This window comes from Tupaia chinensis, unplaced genomic scaffold, assembly GCF_000334495.1.
Source record: "Tupaia chinensis unplaced genomic scaffold, TupChi_1.0 Scaffold148073_2, whole genome shotgun sequence".
In the NCBI taxonomy this organism is placed as follows: Eukaryota; Metazoa; Chordata; class Mammalia; order Scandentia; family Tupaiidae; genus Tupaia; species Tupaia belangeri.
This window is the reverse complement of record NW_006207924.1, coordinates 67793-79649: the sequence shown is the minus strand read 5'-3', so window position 1 is coordinate 79649 and position 11857 is coordinate 67793.

Genomic DNA, 11857 nt, shown 5'->3' with positions numbered 1-11857 from the left:
GAGTTTACCGGTCTCCTGTTTCCAGGGAGGGTCTGTAAGCCTCTGCCCACTCCTAGGCCTAGGCAGTGGCTGGAATCCTTTCTTTTCCTCTTAGGCTTAAGACCAATGCTCCCCACCGACCTCACCCTCCTCCCCCCACCTCCGTACAACCTGCCCTGCCTTAGTACAACGCCTGCACCAAATGGGCTGGGGAACGGCATTTCCGGAAGGAAAGCAGGCAGTAGTGCAAGTAGAGCCTTAACTTTTGTTTTCATTTGTTTCTTTCTTTTTAAAATAAGGGTTTTTTGGGATTTTGTTTTGTTTTGTTTTGTTTTGTTTTCTGGAAAATAAGGTAGAGCCATTTTCATTTGACATAAAAAATATTCAGGTTGTGAAAATAAAAAGATTCATTCATTTAGAGTATTTTGTGCTATCTTAAAAATATCCCCTAGTTGTTATAAACTATTTCACAGCTTTCAAGACAAAGTTGTAATTATTGGCATTTTAAATATCAACATTTCCTAAAAAAAACCAGCATGTTTTAAATATGATCTGTAAATTACTCTTTAAAAAAGACGTTCAGTCTTCTAATTTCAACAATTTTACACAAGTGATTTATAACCTTTCGAAGTTCTGGCTGAACTTACAGTCTCCTGCCAGGTGGCTGAGAACTTTTTCAGAGATGACTCCTAGATAATTCAATGAAGACCAAACTCCTGCAATTCCTGATAAACCCAGTGTCTAACAAACTAGTGACTTTACAGATTAACCTTTTTTTTTTCATCAAAGGAGCTTTATGTAGATTTTACATAAGCATGTAATCAACTCAGTCTTACAACGCTGGTGAAAAGAATCAACTGCTATTGCGTGGATGGAAAGGAAGTTTAGCAGGTGGAATTTTCATTTCATTGCGACACCGATTAAATCTCAGCAGCATCTTTCATTCATGTACTCTGTGTCACCCAAACATTGGAGAGGTTCAGCATTTCCCAGTGGAGATAGTAATGAGGAATCTAGGTGACTGTGAATCACTGCTACATCCTGATGTCCTGTCATTTTCTCTCACAAATGGAAGGAAAGGGTACAAGCAATCACCAGGAGAAAGAGGCATTTTCCTTCCCTGCCTTCTGTAACAAATTCATTGTACTTCCCATACAAGCCCCTCAGAATAATCCCAGAATTCAGGAACAAAGTATGTACAAGTTAGTCCCCAGACATCCACCTGTCCCCACTGAGAGTCATATTCTAAATATAGCCCTCTCAGGCAGCCTCTTTCTTAAAACATTGAAATATGAAACTCCAGCAGGAGGCTTCCCTTTTTCCCAGTGAAGGGCCCCTGTATGCAGGAGGCCCCTTCAGGAGGTAAGCCAGAGAGCTCACAGTGTCACATAACATTATTAATGGCTTTTCAGAATTCAGCTGCCCACGTTGAATTTACATTCTCCACCAAAGGAAAAAATGGATAAATTGATTACACAAATATGTTAAACTTTGGTAATGTTTTAAAAATAAAAAATATAAACTGATATAAAAAAGTGGAAGACATCCCATGTTCTGAGATTGGAAGAATTAATATAATCAAAATATCAAAGCTACCCTAGTTAGTTTACAAATTTAATACAATTCCAATCAAATTACCAGATATATTCTTCACAGAATTAGAAAAAAATCATAAAATTTGTCTGGAATCATAAAAGACTTCAAATCACCAAAGCAATACTACACAAAAAGAAGAAAGTGGGAGCCATCTCATTCCCTAATCTCAAAATATATTACAAAGCTATGATAATCAAAACAGCATGGTGGGACCAGCAGATGGCATAATGGTTATGCCACTAGACTCCCACATAGTCACCTTCAGTTGAAGTTCTGGACCTGGCAACTTAAGATACACCAGGCATGTGTGAGTGCATGCTCAAAATCCTGAGAGGAGAATGGAGAAGAAGGGATTGTGACTTGGCCATCCTCCCTAGGGAGTGATTTCTCACTTCCTGTCTCTCTGTCTCTCTGGTGAGCACACACACCCTGTAGCAAAAATCTCTCTCTCTCTCTCAAAAAAAAAAAGAAAGAAAACAAAAACAGCATGGTACTGGCACAAAATCAAGCGTGTAGACCAATGGAATAGAATAGAATACCCAGAAATAAACCTCAAAACATACGGCCAACTAATTTTTGACAAAGAGTACAGGACAATCCAGTGGTGGGGGAAATATACCTTCACTAAATGGTGCTGGTCAAACTGGATATCCACCTGCAGAAAAGTGAAATCTCTCACCATTAACAAAAATCAATTCAAATGGATCAAAGATCTAAACATAAAATCTGAAATTATAAAACTACTGGTTAAAAAAAAAAAAAAAACAGGGGAAAACAGGGAGACATTTGAGTAGGTAAAGAGTTTTTTAATAAGAATCCCCAAAGCACAGGCTATAATCCCAAAAATAGACAAGTGGAACTACATCATATTAAAAACCTGCATGGCAAAGGAAACAATAATTCTAGTGAAGAGTCAACCCTTGGAATGAGAGAATATATTTGCAAACTATGCCTCAGATAAAGGGACTGATTACCAGAATATACAAGGAACTCAAGTAGCTTATTCTACCCCCACCCCCAAAAAAATCAATCCAATTAAAAGATGGGCAAATGAGCTGAATAGACAACTCTCCAAGGAAGACAAAGGAACGGTCAAAAAGCTTATGAAAAAATGCTCAACATCCCTTCTCATAACGGGGATGTAAATCACAACTACAATGAAATACAACTTAACCCAATTCAGAATGGCTAAGATGTAAGAAATAAAGAATTTCAAGGGCTGATAAGGCTGTAGTAAAAAGGAAATTCTCCTACACTGTTGGGGGGTGGAAATTAATATGGCCACTAGGAAAAAGAATATTGAGGTTACTCAGAAACCTACAAATAGAAATACCATACAATCCAGCAATTCCACTCCTGGGTTTCTACCCAAAAGATAGGAATACACTCAGTCAGGAAAACACTTGCACATCCATGTTTATTGCAGCATTACTCACGATTGCTAAGACATGGAATCAACCCAGATTTTCAAGAACAGATGAATGTATCGAAAAAGTGTGGCACATATACACTATAGAATACTACTTAGCTATATAAAAAATGAGGTTCTGGCTGGCATTTGATAAAAAGTGGACAAATATGGAACATTTAATGCTAAGTGAAGGAAGTCCAACTATGAAAAGAGGCATTGTATGTCTCGGCTTAATATGTATCAAATGGCTGCATTCTATGACAGAAACTGAAAGATTGGAACGTATAAAAGCATGGAAAGCAACTGTAGATACTAGAGATAGTATGGGAGAAGGGTGGGCCATCGGGGATGGGAAGGATAGAATCAAGGGGAGGGAGCAAAACATTAATGGACAAAAAATGGAAAAGTATCTGTTGATAATGCGTATGGTAATATCATTGACTGTACCAATATGCAGTGTTTTCATGCTGGGAAAATTCATTTTATATGCTGTATAGATGCACAGTGATTAAATGTAAAAAAGAAAAAATTCATTAGATGTTAAAGGATTAATTTCTAATAGTCTAAAAACTCTTGCAAATAATGGATAAAATGAAAACCCAACAGGAAAAATGTTTCAAAAACTTGAACAAATTTGTTCACAGAAAAGAAACAGAAATAACTGAGACCAGCAGATGGCGTACTGGTTACATTGCTGGACTCCCGTGTAGCCGACCACGGTTTGAGTCCTGGATCCGACAGCTTAAACTCACACCAGACATGTGTGCATGTATGCCGGAAATCAGAAGAGGATAGTGGAGGAGAAGGAATTGCAGCATAACCCCCCCAGGGGGTGATTTCTCACTTTCTGTTTCTCTGTCTCTCTCTGTCCCTCTGGAGAGTGCAGGTGCCTTATAAACTCTCTTTAAAAAAAAGAAATACAAATAACCAATAAACATACGAAAAGATATTCCACTTCAGAGAAATGCAAATCAACTGTACCTTACCATGTTTCAGCTATGATTTTATCAAAATTGAGAAATTTAATAATGTTGCTGACTGTGGGGGAACCTGTCACTCTGTTTCCACACTCTGTTGGAAACAGATATTCTGATACAATCTTTTTTTTTAAGAATTATTTTATTTAACATTATTTATTTATTTAATTTGACCATATAGGGACAGAGTGAGAGAGATAGAGAGATGGAAAGTGAGAAAGTAAGCCACCAGGTCCAAGACTCAAACTGTGGTCAGCCATGTGAGAGTTCAGCACCCTTAACCATCACGCTACCTGACGGCCCTGATACAATCTTTTTATAGAGGGTAATTTGGCAAAAATCAATAGATAAATATAATAGCCAGCAAATTCTTTGATCCAGGAATTATATTCCTTGGAATTTAGGCAATTTATGTACCTAAATAATTTCACAAAGATATATATATCTATACACACACACACACACACACACACACACACATATATATTAGGATATTTTTTGCAGGGCTTATAAAAGTTAGGATTGGCAGGTGGCGTGGTGGTTCAGGGCACTGGACTCCCACATGGTCAACTGCAGTTCAATTCCTGGATCTCGCAGCTTGCTTTCTCACTCCACCCCCACCTCCCAAGTTAAATAAAATAATTCTTTAAAGAAATGAAAGTAAAAAACAAAAACAAAAACAAAACCTGAAACAACAAAATGGCCATCAATAGGGAAGAGATTAAATAAATTATATTAGATTTATATACAATGTAATTGATGAAAAGGAAGAGTTAGGTCCTGATGTTAGAGTTATCTGTTGATGGAAAGATAATTATGGTATTTTATTATTTGCTGTTTATTTTCTATAACTACATAGTAGTTCCACAAGATAACATTCTAGTAAAAGATTCAAACCCAGAAAGAAAAAATAATATCACTTTTTTTTAAAACTGTAGTGAAGCCAGCAGATGGTGTAGCAGTTAAGTTGCTGGATTTCCACAAGGCTGACCTTGGTTTGAGTCTCGACCTGGTGGCTTGAAACTCACACTGGGCACGTGTGCATGTGTGCCCAAGATCTAGGGAGAAAAATGGAGGAGAAGGGATTGTGCTGTGACCATCCCCTGGAGGGTGATTTCTCACTTTCCTTCTCACTGTCTCTGTCTCTTTCTCTCTGGCAGCACATGTGCCCTGAGGCAAAAACCTCTGAAACAAAAAGCTTTAAAAATGGTTTTCTCACTGTCTCTGTCTCTTTCTCTCTGGCAGCACATGTGCCCTGAGGCAAAAACCTCTGAAACAAAAAGCTTTAAAAATGGTTTTATTTTGTGTGCAAATAATGGACAGGTGTTCTACCCGTATATTCTATTTCTCCAAAACAATCTGGAGCTTTTTTAAAAAAGAAAATCACACAAAAATAAAAACTTTAAAAGACACTGGGATTCCTCTGCTTTTCTAAATCATGGCTAGGCTAGAAAAATAAAGTGTATTTGATATACCAGGGATCACAAGTTAGAAGTGTTCTCCCAAATGGAAATGATATAGTATAATGCCATTACAGGTGAAGATTTTTCAGCTCTCATCCTCAACATCCACAACTACCTATCAGAACAGTTAAACCAGGTCAAAACAGAGTCCAGCATATTAGGCTTTGTTATACAAGGCCATTATGTTCTAAGATGCTAACAAATCAAAGCAGGAAATGCTGAAATCAAAATAAAAGATATGAGACTAATTGTCATAGAAGGTGTTAGTTCCTTATAGTATCTCCCCTTCTATAATATTGATATTATTTTTGTTCAATTTTATTGAACAAAATTTGATTTTATATATCACTACTCATGAACTTTAGTCATCAGTTATCTTCATCACAATCAGTTACCTTCCCATTGTTTAAAATTTAGTGTGTGTTTGTGGGGGGAGAGGGGTACCAGCAGATGACTTGGTGGTTGCATCAATGGACTCTCACATGACTGACTGTGGTTCTATTACTAGACCCAGTGGCTTGAAACTCACACCAAGCATGTGTGCATGCATACCTAAGATCCCAGGAGGACAATGGAAGAGAAGGGATTGCTGTGTAGCCATCCCCCCGGGGGGTGATTTCTCACTTTTCTTCTCACTGTCTCTGCCTCTCTACCCAGTGAGTGAGCACGCTCTAATGCAAAAGCCTCTCAAAATAAAAATAAAAAATAGGGAACCAGCAGTTAGCGTAATGGCTATGTCGCTGGACTCCCACATAGTCGACCGCGGTTTGCATCCCGGACCCGGTGGCTTAAAACTCATGCCAGGCGCGTGTGCGTGCGTGCCCAAGATCCCGAGAGGAGAATGGAGGAGAAGGGATTGTGGCGTGACCATCCCCTCTGGGGGGGGTGATTTCTTGCTTTCTGTCTCTATGTCTCTGTCTGTCTGGCGAGCACACACGCCCTATAGCAAAAACCTCTAAAAAATAATAATAAATAAATAATTAAAAATAATAATAATAAATTCAGTATGTTAAATATTTTCCTATATGTTATATATATAAACATGTCTTATTAAGGTTCATATAGGATCATATTTAGCATATTTGTCACTTGTTTTTTTCCACTTAAATTATGTCTCTGACTAGTAGCTTAGTGGGTAAGGGAAGCCAGATCCCATATGGCCAACCATATATTAGTAATTATTTTTTATTTTTTTATTTTGGTTTCTTTTTCTTTTCTTTTCTTTTTTTTTTTTTTGAGATATTTTTGCTATAGGGCAAGTGTGCTCACCAGAGAGAAAGACAAAGAGATAGAAAGTAGAAAGTGATAAATCACCACCCAGGAGGGTTTCCACACTACAATCACTTTTCCATTCTCTTTTTGGGATCTTGGGTGTGGACACACACACACACACACAGTCCCAGTGTAAGTTTCAAGCTGCCAGATCCAGGACTAGAACTACAGTTGGGCATGTGGAAGTCTAGTGCCTACACCACCTGCTGGCCCCCATATATTAGAAATTAATGCCAATATAAGAGACAAAAGTACCATTTGTCTTTTTAATTCACATTTTCCTAAATATCTATTATCTTCAGCATCATTTTATAGGTTTATTGGCCATTTGCATTTTTTCTCTGAGACTTAGTTTATATCTTTTGAGATATAAACTCATTTGTATTTTTCTCACTGATTTGTAGTTTGTTCCTCTTTTTTCTTTAAATTTGCCATAGGGTGCATGTGCTCCCTGGAGAGAGACAGAGAGAGGGAAAGTGAAAAAGCATCTCCCAGGTGGATGACCATGCCACAGTCCCCTCTTCCCCATTCTTCTCTTGGGATTTTGGGCATGTATACACACACGCCTGGCTTGTTTTCAAGACACCATGTGCAGGACTCAAACCAAGAAGTCAACCATGGGACCAGCAAAGGGTGTAATGGTTATGTTGCTGGTCGCTGGACCCCCACAGGGCCAATGGCGGTTCAAACTCACACCAGGTACATGTGCATGTGTAACTAAAATCCCAAGAGGAGAATGTAGGAGAAGGGATTGCAGAGTATCCATCCCCTCTAGGGGTTGATTGCTTGCTTTCTGTCTCTCTCTGTCTCTCCAATAACATAGGAGTCCAGTGACGTAACTGCTATGCTATCTGCTGGTCTCTCTCTTTTTAAAATTTTTGTTAAAGGGTATATGCACTCACCAGAGAGAGAGACAAAAAGTGAGAAATAACCTCCTATGGGGGATGGCTATGCCACAATCTCCTTTTAGGATTTTGGGAACACATGCATACACACCTGGCAAAATTTTTCAGGCCCCCAAGTCTAGGACTCAAACTCTAGAGTAGGCCATTTGGGATCCAGTGCCTTAAGCACCACACCATCTACTGACCTCCAAGGATCACTTTTAAGAAAAATTTTGATGGTCAGGACTGGCAGATGGCATGATGGTTAAGAGCGCTGGACTCCCACATGGCCTACCATGGTTCAAGTCCTGGACCTGGTGGCTTGTTTTCTCTCTTTCTCTCTCTTTCTCTCTCTCTCACTCTCATTCTGTCCCTTTCTGGTCAAATTAAAATAAATAAAGTTAAATAAAATAATTATTTAAAAAAAATATTATGATGGTGAGTTTACCCTCAGGCCCTGAGAGTAACTGTGGAACTTCACAAAGCACTCTACTAGCCCTAGAGTAGCCATACCCACCGGAAGACTTGGCCCTGGTCTCTGCAGGCCTCTATCATGAGTGCACTCTCAGACTCTGGGACTAACTTTGGAGCTTTTGGCACACCAGCCCATGTGCTGCACTGTGCACAGTGTGCTGCTTGATCCTCTTCACTAAATTATATCCCCTTAGTTTGCCCCTACCACATCAAGAGCTGAAAATTTGGTAGAGGAGTCAATCACATGAAGTTACCTATAACTGCTCTGATCTTGGAGACATAGCCCTCCAATAGGAACACCTGGGAAATAAGGATCAAATTTCCTCTTCCAGTACTACAGAACCTACTCCAGAACATAGGAAAAAGTGAATACTACATCAGATGACCAACAGTGCAGATCTCAAAGAAACATGAGGAAACAAGGCGGTAACTCTCCCCCACATGAGTGTAGTAGCCTCTCACCGACAATGGAATATACAGAAATGTAAGAAAAGAATTCTGAACATTCATAGTGACAAAACTCAATGAGATGCAAGAGAAAATATACAGTCATTTCCAGGAAATGAGAAAATCATTTCAGGACATGAAAGAGGAATTTCACAAGGAAATAGACCACCTAAAAAAGAATCAAACAGAACTTCTGGAAATGAAGAGTATATTACAAGATACAAGCCTTGCAAATTCAAATGTATAGAAAATATATCCAGCATCCTTTTTGACAATGATGGAATTAAACTTGAAAGCAACTACAGAAAGAACTCTTGAAAATCCACGAACATATGAAAACTAAACAACCTACTCCTAAATGACTTTACAACTAAAGAAGAAATTAAGTCTGAAATCAAAGGTTCATAGAAACCAATGATAACCAAGCAGTGTGTATAACCTATGAGACACCATAAAAGCAATCTAAGAGGGAAGTTCATAGCAATTAGTACCCACAAGAAAAAAGCAGAAAGGTGGAAAATAAACAACCTAATAACTAATGGCCTAATGACAACTCAGGGAACTGGAAAAACAACAACAAAAAATGAACTCAAAATATTCCAGGAGAAAAGAAATAACAAAGATTCTAATAGAAATAAATAAATGAAATAGAGAATAAAAGAATGATACAGAAAATAAGTGAAACCAAAAGCTGGTTCTTTTAAAAACATAAACAAAATTGACACAGCATTAGCTAGATTAATGAGGAACAGAGAACAGAATCAGATAGATCAAATCAGCAAGGAAATAGGCATTATTACAATGATCATAACAGAAATACAAAATATCATCAGCAAATACTATGAGTGAAAACTGAAACAAGAAAACTGAAAACTGGAACAAGACAAAGCTGCCCACTTCTCTACTCCTTTTTCGCATAGTGCTGGAACTCCTAACCAATCTGTCAGACAAAAGTGTCAAATAAAAGGCATCCAAATAGGAAAATAAGTGAAATTATCTCTATTTGAAGATATGATGCTATACACATAAAATGCAAAAGAATCTACAAAAACGTGATAAGTAAATATAGTAAAGTGGCAGGATACAAAATTAATATATAAAAATCTATAGAATATTTATACTCCAATAATGGACAAACTGAGACAGAATTCAAAAAAGCAATCCCATTTACAATAGCCACAAAACCAATAAGAAGTCTAGGAGTAAACCTTACCAAAGACATCAAAGATCTCTACAAGGAAAACTATGAAACATTTTTAAAAATTAAAATGATATTTTAAAATAGAAAAGCATCCCATGTTCCTGGATTGGAAGAATTAATATAATCAAGATGTCAGTCCTACCCAAATTAAGCTATAAATTCAATTCAATTCCAATCAACCTACAAGAAACATTCCTCACAGAAATAGAAAAAATAATCACAAAATTTGTCTGGAAGCATGAAAGTGCTCGTATCACCAAAGCAATAATGTTCAAGGGGAATAAAGTAGGAGATATCTCACTTCCCATCCTCAAAACAAATTACAAAGCTGTGATAATTAAAACAGCATGGTATTGACCCAAAAACAGACAGGTAGGCCAATGGAGCAGAATTGAGAACCCAGAAATAAACTCCAAAACATATAGCCAACTGACCCTTGACAATGGGAACAAAACAATCCAGTAGGAAAAAAAAATCTTTTCAGCTAATGGTGCTGGGAGAATTGGATATTAACAGGCAGAAGAACTGAACCTTTATCTCTCATCTCTAACAAAAAATCACCTCAAAATGGATTGAGGACCTAAGCATAAAATCTCAAACTATAAAAATATTCATGGGGAAAACTCTTAGAGACCTTGGAGTAGGCAAAGACTTCTTAAATAAGACCCTCAAAGCATAAGCAATAGTCCCCAAAATAGACAAATGGGACTATTTTAGACTGAGAAGCTTCTGCACAGCGAAAGAAACAATAACTAGAGTGAAAAGACAATCCTCAGAGAGGGAGAATACATTTGCCAACTATACCTCAGAAAAGGAACTGATAACCAGAATATACAGGGTATTCAAACAGCTTTCCCACAAAAAAAATTAATCAATCCAATTAAAAGATAGGCAAATGAACTGAAATAGACAACTCTCTAAAGAAGATATATGAATGGCTAAAAAGCATATGAAAACATGCTTGACATCTCTTATCATAAGGAAAATGCAAATCAAAGCCACAATAAGATACCACTTAACTCCCTCAGAATGGCTAAAATTTTAAATAATGACAAATGTTGGCAAGGGTGTGGTGAAAAGGGAACTCTCCTACACTATGGTGGGAATGTAATTTAGTACAACCACTATGGAAAATGATATAGAGATTCCTCAGAAACTTACAAATAAAACCACCAAACCACCCAGTAATTCCACTCTTAGGTATTTATCTAAAGCATAAAAAAATTCCTCAGTCAGAAAAACACTTGCACATCCATGTTTATTGCAGCATTATTTACAATTGCTAGGACATAGAATCGACCCAAATGTCCAAAAGTAGATGAGTGGATTGAAAAAACATGGCATGCACTCTGTGGAATACTACTCGGCCTTAAAAATCAATGAGACTCTGACATTTGATACAAAGTAGACGAATATGGGAGACTTAATGCTAAGTGAAGCAAGCCAGAGTATGAAAGACAGACTTTTTATATCCCCACTCAATATATATATACTGAATATGTGTGTTCTATCAGGGAGGGCAATTGTAGATACTTGAGATAGTAAGGATAAGGGTAATACAGGGGTGGATAATAGAGAGAGGAAGGGAGGGGAATAGGGGAAAAATACATTTAATTTACACAAAAATGAAGCTATTTGCTGACGATAATGTATATGGTATTGTCTTTGTCTTGACTGATATCCACCTTATTCATGCTGGAAAATGCAATGGTGTACACTGTAAAGATATATAATGATTAAATGTAAATTTAAATTAATAATAATAATAAATAAATAAAAATGAGAACAGTGAAATATATTTATGTTACTATGTTTGATTGATGCTTATGTTTATAAGTGGTTTTGATTCAAATAAGATATTAAACTTTTAATAAAAAAATCCTGCTGGGCTTTTTATTAGGATTACAATGAATTTATAGATTAACTTGAGGGGTGATTAAATCTCAGTAATAAATTATTTTCATCCAGGGTCATATAGTACTTTTGAAATTTATTCATATCCTCTTTTGTGTCTTCCAGGAAAATTGTATCATTTTCTTCACATAGGTTTCATGCACTTCTTTTTTTAAGAATTATTTATTTGTTTTTATTTATCATTATTATTTTTTTAAAAAAAATTTGCTACAGAGCATGTGAGCTCACCAGAGAGAGAA